The 8,049-nt window shown below is 44.1% G+C and overlaps 1 long non-coding RNA gene across 1 annotated transcript in view; it reads left to right on the top strand.

Moving 5' to 3' along the window:
• Positions 1–2,429, top strand: part of LOC115247339 (uncharacterized) — an 11,643-nt gene extending 9,214 nt beyond the window's left edge. The window contains exons 2-3 of the long non-coding RNA XR_003886407.1: positions 1,807–1,904; positions 2,100–2,429. This is a non-coding gene — a long non-coding RNA (uncharacterized lncRNA). The remainder of the gene's footprint in view (positions 1–1,806; positions 1,905–2,099) is intronic.
• Positions 2,430–8,049: the final 5,620 nt, after the last annotated feature.

The raw sequence follows: 8,049 nt of genomic DNA, 5'->3' as shown, positions 1-8,049 counted from the left end.
AATGGAGAGAGTTGATCAATAAGCTATTGATCGGAGCTGGCCAGAGTCTGGGGAATTGAGAGTGAGAATAGAAGAGGGAGTTAGGGTGGGGGGTTGTCCAGGTTGAATTTTTAAAATGCTCTGTTTCAGCGATGACAAATAGTCTATTTGAAAAGGGAGAGACAAAAGAGAGAAAGAGCATCGCTGAGAGATGGATGCGCTTGTTTTGCTCTCTGAACAGAGAGCTGAGATTTCCCCATTTCCCAGAAGTTCGGGTATTTTAGGAGAGCTGCTGGACTACAAAGACAAAGGGAGCAGGGACGTCTCAGGCTACAGTAGCCCTGCAAATTCTGGCTGGAAGAGAGGGGGGGAGGTGCTTCCCGTAATAAAAACTGTCAAATCTGACTACAGGGGGTTCAGACTAGCAAATACAAGCATTAATACCAGAAACCTGTCAGTAGTCGCGCTCACACAGGCAGGATTTCCCAGCAGTGTTCCAGCAACACCCTCTCTTATCCTCGTGTTGTGTTTCTCTAATATGGATGTGAACAGACATGACACAGGAATACTCCAGATGGAGCCGCATGTGTGAATACCATCCATCTCAACGGTGTTCTCATTTATACCGCAGCTTCGTTATGGCTGTTCCTTCCTCGTCTCAGCAACATAAAGGTGATCATTTCTGGGTTCAGAGAAAAGTATGAATGACCAGAAGAAGCAGGAATAATTTTGTTGTTTTTAGGCGAGCAAGAATGTCTGAAAAAAGTTTTGTTTTGTTTTTTTTCCCAGGAGGTCTCAGTGGCCAAAACATCCCACTCCTCCTCTTCTTCAATGGCCTTGCCTTTCGTGTTAAACATATATACTGGACATGCTTGTAAATGGGCAGAAACACTTTGGAATCGTCGCTCTACTTGACTGAGGGCAATGAAAGGCAGTTAGAGCACTAGTCTGTGAGCACCCCTGAGAGGAGCCTATACCTCAGTAAAAATTCAGCTGTAAATAATGTATTGGATGCAAACTAAAGGTCTACGGGGAGATATGGACAGGCTTGTTAGGGTTTTAGCTCTCTTGTTCCTCAACAGTCGGCCCCTGATAGCTTCCTCTGTCTCCGTCCTGGTCCGAGGATGCTTTTACCTGCGGATAGTGTTAAGGATACAACAGGAATGTTTTTTTTAATCCTCCGCATGCTGCCCAGAGGTCTGGAGGGCTGTTAACTCGCCTATGCTCCATGTCCTGTTAATATTGGTGTGTGCGTACGTGTGTGCGTTATCTGCGCCGGCAGTCGAAGTGTACATGCAGACGGCCTCTGTGTGCCCTGTCCGGGATGCATTGATCACAAAGCAGGATGTCAAACATTTTAGCGCCGATCTTGTCCTTGTTATTGCCCCCACAGCTGGGCCGTTAATGCATTAAAAATCATTTGTTCCTATCTTTCCAAACTTATCTCAGCCTACTGCCCTCAGCAACACAAGAATACCCCTCCATTGTAACATACACACCACTCTCACCCCTCCTCCTTCCACCCTCCGTTTCCAACCACGTCCCTCCATCCTCCGTCTCAATCAATCTTTACGACACCCGGTTGCATCTCTCTAATGTTTCCGGACTTGACCGTATCCCCGTTCAAAAATTCTTAATTAAGCCTGTTCTGTGTGTTTACCGTTGGACAAATTACAATCTGACAGGGCTAATAAAACAACAGTGGCGAGAGACGGCCGACAGGAGCATGTGCTACGGCCCTCACCTCTTTCTGCCGTCTCTATCTCCACCTGAGCTTATCTCCCTCCATCCCCACATCCTCATATCTGCCTATTTTCTACCTCACAGGCTTTGAGGAGGACTGGGAGGGGACGGGAGGACGAGAGACGCGACCAGTCGGTCAGGGTCTCTTTTAAACGCTCACGCCATTAGGCTGAGAAATCTTGGTAAATACCATTCGGCCTACCTGCTTCTCATCTCTGATTATTAAGATTCATGGACCTGCCTGCCTGCATGTCAACCCTTCCAGATATGAGTCATATATCTCTGCTCACATCAGCATCTTTCTTCATTTAGATATTGACTCACACGGTGCAATCTATAGCCCACATGGTGCGAGTTGTATCTGTATTTCTGTACAGTTTTGTCTGGTCACTTGAGAGCTGCCATGGGCACGATGCTAAAGCGTGACGGCGAGAAGAGGCCGTGTCACCGGGATCTCTTGCTGTTCGTGATGTTAGTGAGATGAACAAGGAATGAGCCTGGCTGGAAGGAAATGACCTTCATCTTTACGTGCACATGAGCAGTCCTGATGGGAGAAAGTGTCATAAGGATAATAATACTGGATAATGGAAAAGTTCCAAATAAATGTATGAAATGAATGTTTCATATATATACTAAAAATAGTTTTATCTCAATAAAATGAGAAAGAGCAGCTTTGGAGAGACAAATCGTTCATAAATAATGAAAGCTTAAAGATTGATTTCATTCGATGATACTAAATAAAATTAATGTAAAAATTTGTGTGATGGAAATTGCTCCTTTTGAGAAAATAAAGAAGAGTGGAGGACCAAAAAACTGTCCATGCATGTTTGGGAAAAAAGGGAATAAATCAGCTTTAACTGAATAACCTAATATTAAACATATGGACTCTATAAACTCTATTTGGTCTAAATAGATTAGATTGAACTGATGGTGTAGGCTGTGCTGTTGTCTATCATCATAAGTGTTGGAGTTAGGTTTCATACTAAACTGTGGCTGGAGCATCTCTACAGCCACTGACATAATTCGATTCATTTTTATTTATGTTGTCAATGCGTGACCTCTGAGTTAAAGCCAATAATTCTGAAGAGCAACTTTTTTTCTCCAACAACTTAACAGTTCAGACTAGTAATCGGCCTTCTGAATTTTAAGCCAGCTTTAATAATGATCATAATCCTCAGTGGGTGTCAGGGTCGGGGGGGGGGGGGGGGGGGGGGGGGGTGTAAAACCAAATGTAAAACCAAACTTGGCTTTAATTAAAATGGGACTTACATGTCTACAACGAGAAAGAAAATACCCAGATTTCTCTGAATCATCATGATCTTTTCAAACGTGGTATTGGAAGTACATACGTCTCAGTGCATGTGGAACTTATACTGATGGGCGTGACACCCTGAGCGACGGGCCTATTGTATCTCACACTTGGCTGAACATATACAGCACATCAGAGGTGTAACAAATCCATTCATGGTTGCCAGAACCTTTCAGAGAACTTCTGTGCCTGTGAGCATCACATCTTCAGGTTTCCACACCTCGGAGCAGATGTGTGTGTGACACACCAATACAGCGTGGCCCCATACTAACGCGTGTGTGTGGCTGTGCGGGAGGAATCAGCGCCGTGTATGTGCTCGCGGCAGACGTAGTTTTCCACGCAGGGCATCCGTGTCTCACTGGCGTCTTTAGAGCGGTTAATCAGAGGAGAGGTTGAGAAGAGTGTCAGAGTGTCAGGCGGGCTCCGGTGAAGAGTCCTCCAGCCCTCTCTCTTTCTGTGTTGACACCTCTTAACCTCAGTCTATCATCTCTCACTCTCACACACTCCACTTCTATTGACACTCGCTACCCCGCAGCTCTCCAAAGACCCGAGGAGAATCCACTACGGTGATTGTCCATAAGAGGGGAGCATCGGAGCCTGCAGAGAAGAAAGGATTATATAATGCACTGACATACAGAACAAGATGCGAGTGGATTTAGTGCTTGTTTGCTTTCTTTTCTTGACATTTATGGATGGAAAAAGAGGAGAGAGGGGGGGGGGAAGAACTACTGAGAGAATGAAAGATCAACAGATTGAACAAATCTGCCAGAACATTGACTGACAAACGGTGAATCCTCTCATGTGTCGATGTGTAAATAAATATCCACCTTTGTCCCCCTGCAGCGGGGAGAGGACGGGCTCTGCTTCCAGCACTGTCACTGGCGTTAGCGTTAGAGAGGTCGGGCGCTTGAGGTCACCTAAGAAAGAGGTCAAAGGTCACTGAGCAGCGGGTCTTGTTAAAATGCATTTTAGCCTCCTTCAGGGATATTATGTAATAGCTCTGGGAATAAGTTAGGGTCCAGGTTGGTTGTTTCTCTTGGAAAGCAGATAATGTATGCGATCTATGTATATTCATTACCTTAAAAAAATGATAGAAAAAGGAGAACTGAGAGGTCATGCATAACGTAGCTTTTGTGGGCTGTATTTGTATTTGTATTTGTAAAATCTGCATCCATCCCGGAAGCAATCCTCTTAATTAACCACTCAGAGGATTCTCACCTCGTGCACAGGGATTAAGATGCTTTTAGAAAAATCTGAAAAGGTTTTCCACTTAAACAGGTTTAGTTTTTTCTTCACTGACTCTTACTCAGGTTAGCTCTGAAGAGAATCTGGGTTGTGAGGATCGATATATTGGAGGCATTTGAATATCAATACGGCCAACTAGCCGTCTTCAATCTTAATTTTTAATACGGTGATAATAAATGTATTAATTTTCATAACTTTCCTTCAATAGTCTTATGAATATGAGCGATGGTGGCCCATTTTGTTTTAGCGAATATGCATCTCTCTCCTCTGTGTTGCCATTGATCACTCCCACATCCACCCCCCCCCCCAACCCCCATGTTTTGTCCTCCAGTCTCTCTCCCTCTCTGCTGCCTCTCAAATCACCACACTGTAAAATTCATCCTTATTCCCCCATTTTGGCGGGCTAACTGTGCACACTACCTTTTATCAGTCCTGAACTGTTGAATTAATAAATTGATATTGACGATCTATCAACCGGGGGGATAAATTATTTGGGAGCAGAAGGCTGAGGTCACATGACTTTTCCTACCTGCGATTCTATAATTATTCCCCAGGAGGAGAATCTCGGTGTGGTGCACCCTCTCAGAAATGAAACAAAACATGTGCGCACATCCATGACCATGTGTACAGCTACAAACAGCCTTACGTGCACGTGTTACATAGGATCATTGCTGTTATCATAACCCTCATCATATGGACACTGGCCTGAAATTGCACTTTATTATCATCATTAACACAAATCCTTAATGGAGAAAAGTGGAATGTGCAGCAGCTTGAAATGCAAATTCTGTATTGAGCCTTCTGTTGCAGTGGACACGTTCACCTGATAACAGTGTTCACCCTCCACCAACCCCCACCCAGAGCTCCCCCGTTCTGTAATAAATGCAAATAAGAGGTGCACACTGGAAGGGGGGTGCACGGTGGAAGTAGGGGGCAGCGAACGCATCAGAGTGCCAATCACGGAAGTGCTCTTGTTGCCCTCCGGACATTGCTGACCTTTTGACCCTGGCCATGGCCTAAAGGTCAAAGGTCTCCATCCAGGGTCAGTGAAGATCACTGCAGGTCCCTAGCCAGGGATGCATCACCATGGCAACAATTAGATCCCTATAGGAGGAGAGATGGGGGTGTTTTGCATCTTGTAAACCTGTAAAATCAGGTTTCTGTGCACATCAGTTGAGCATCAAGGTGCTCAAAGGTGGGGTTTTTTCTTCAGCTGGGAATCTAGTAGTCCTGTGAGCACACGGCTGAAAACTTAAGAATGAACAGTGGCTGCATCCACAGAAGCTATATTTTAACTGCATTGTTGTCTGAAAGGTTTGTCAACATGACAATGGATACATTTTAGGTTTCCCGAAAAATACAGTGCTGTTAAGCAAAGGTAATAAAAAGAAAACGTTTATGCCAAAGGACTACATGAGGGTATCTTTTTTTTTTTAAAGTGAAGCACGACTGGATGTATAAAAAAAGCAAAACCTACTAATAACCCAACAGCCCATCAAACGGTCGTCGTATTCGCTTTCCGCTAGCACCATCTAGCGGTGGCCGCGGACGTTTTCTGCGGTGCTGCTGCTGCTGCTCGGCTCGGACAAATAAGGGGGGAAAAAACCCCACAAGTCTGCTTTTGTCCTCGGAGGACTGCGGTCGATGCCTCGTCCCACCATATGTCTGATCACAGCTGCCAATCAACAGGTCAAAGCGACCCCGGGGAGGCAGGCGCTGGTGGGGAGAGATCAAACAGTGGACCTCGGGGATGACAGATGCAGATGGGAGAGGGAGGGGGGGAAGGCAATAAAACATTGCTTCAAAGATGGCAACGGTGCACTAGGAGGCAAATTATTGTTAACAGTAATCTGCAGAATAGCGCCTCGCATTCTGGTCGATTGACTATTACGGAGCCTTTGATGGCGAGGTAACGCCAAGCTATTGTTCATGTTGGGACACGGCCGGAAAATAGCAGCTGTTTTTGGTTCAACTATAGCGCTTCTTAAGCCTTAATACTACTTTACAATCATGCCGTCTAATAGATTTGTAATTTGGACTCCAGGCTTTCGCCTATTGACAGTTATGCACAACGTCCAACTGCACGGAGACGCCATGTTAGAAAAAGGGCATAAATTCTCCTCTATTTTTATTTTTTATCAAAATCTAATTTATAGGCAAATTAACAGTCTAAATGAACAAATTTTTAATTTCAAATCCTTTAAACCCTGTTCCTTAAACACAAAAATAGTTGACTGATTTGCCTTATTGTTCATTTAACTAATTTTACATCTTTTTTGACAACTATAATATAATATACAGTGCATTCATCATTAACACCTCCTGTAGATATGAACTAATGCTTTGTTGGCATGTTTAACTGCAGTCAAAAATTAATTGCCAATTTGTGCAATTTTAAAAAAAAAAGAGCAAAATGAACAAACGAAGAGAGACGGACAGGCGGACGGATGGATGGACAAACAGATGGATCTGTTGTGGTGAGCTCTGGACTCATGCATTGACGTGTGAGCCGTTGTATGTTGAGTCGAGAGTCAAATCAATGGCATACGCGTCCGCTAAAGGGAATCAGCTGCGGAATGCTGCTGCGTTAAAACACGGCCTTCATGTTTCATGGCACTCTCAGCACGACTGATCTTCTTACCTCACTCTCTGCTAATCAGGAACAAATCTTTGTGCCTTAATCTACGGCAACCCCACCCCACCCCAGGACTGTTCCACACACCTCATTAGATTAACAAAATAAGATGCACATATGCACATGTATATGTGTGAACGTGCACAGACACACACCCCCACACACCCCATCACACGCATGACCTCAATTTAATTCACCCCGAAGTAAAAGATTTAAAATTTTACAGCGGAGATAAAATTATATTTCCTTTTAGTGACATTATTTATAGTAATGTAAATATGTGCTTGTATGTGTGTGCATGCATGTGTATGCGTGTGTGTGTGTGTGTGTGTGTGTGTGTGTGTGTGTGTGTGTGTCCAGCAAACATATGCAACCAAATTAAAGCCCTAAAGCTGGTGAATTGAAGAGGATTTTAAGCGGAGGGTAATTCATGGGAATTAAGCAAATTAGGACTCCAATTAGCTGCCGACATTGAATTGGAAGATTTAGAGAACAAAAATTAATTAGACGGATTTGTCATTGTTATAACAAGCATGGCCAGAAAGTGGCTATTGTGGAAAATACGGGCAAACACCAGCACGCTCACCCCACTTACAGATTATTGTCTGGTCAGGGTCTCATTTCAAATCAAATAACGCCTTACTCAAATATGCAGTCATTTAAAAAAAGACATGAGAAAGAAACCCACGTGAGCAGAGACAAACAAATTTCAGAAAAGTCAATGCGTGACCTAATCCTCCCAGGCTGGAGGACGGTGGATGTAAATGCCAACCTTTGCAAGTCAGAGAGGAATTTCACTATTGATGTGAGAGCCAGACATGTAGAAATGCAATATTTATTTATTGTGGGAATATTTTTTTTGTCCACTTTAATCAAACTGTCGGTTGGTACTTTTTGACGTTCCACAATGACAAAAATCCATTGTTAAAAAATCAAAATCAAACATGATGAGATTGAGACATGCATGTGCTGATTATTATGTTAGGCCTGATTTTTCCAATGAACAGGGTGCATAACTGCCCCCGCCCCCCCACAGCACATCTCCCCGGTCGAGGAGCATCCTCCCTGTCTCCATGCCTCCTTCCCTTTCCTCTGCCTCCTTTATCGACGGCCCCCCGCGGTCCCCCTATATCTGAAG

This window comes from Takifugu rubripes, chromosome 20 (assembly GCF_901000725.2).
Source record: "Takifugu rubripes chromosome 20, fTakRub1.2, whole genome shotgun sequence".
NCBI classification, from domain to species: Eukaryota; Metazoa; Chordata; class Actinopteri; order Tetraodontiformes; family Tetraodontidae; genus Takifugu; species Takifugu rubripes.
Note: the sequence above shows the minus strand (reverse complement) of the source record. Positions and strands in the feature narration are given on the sequence as shown.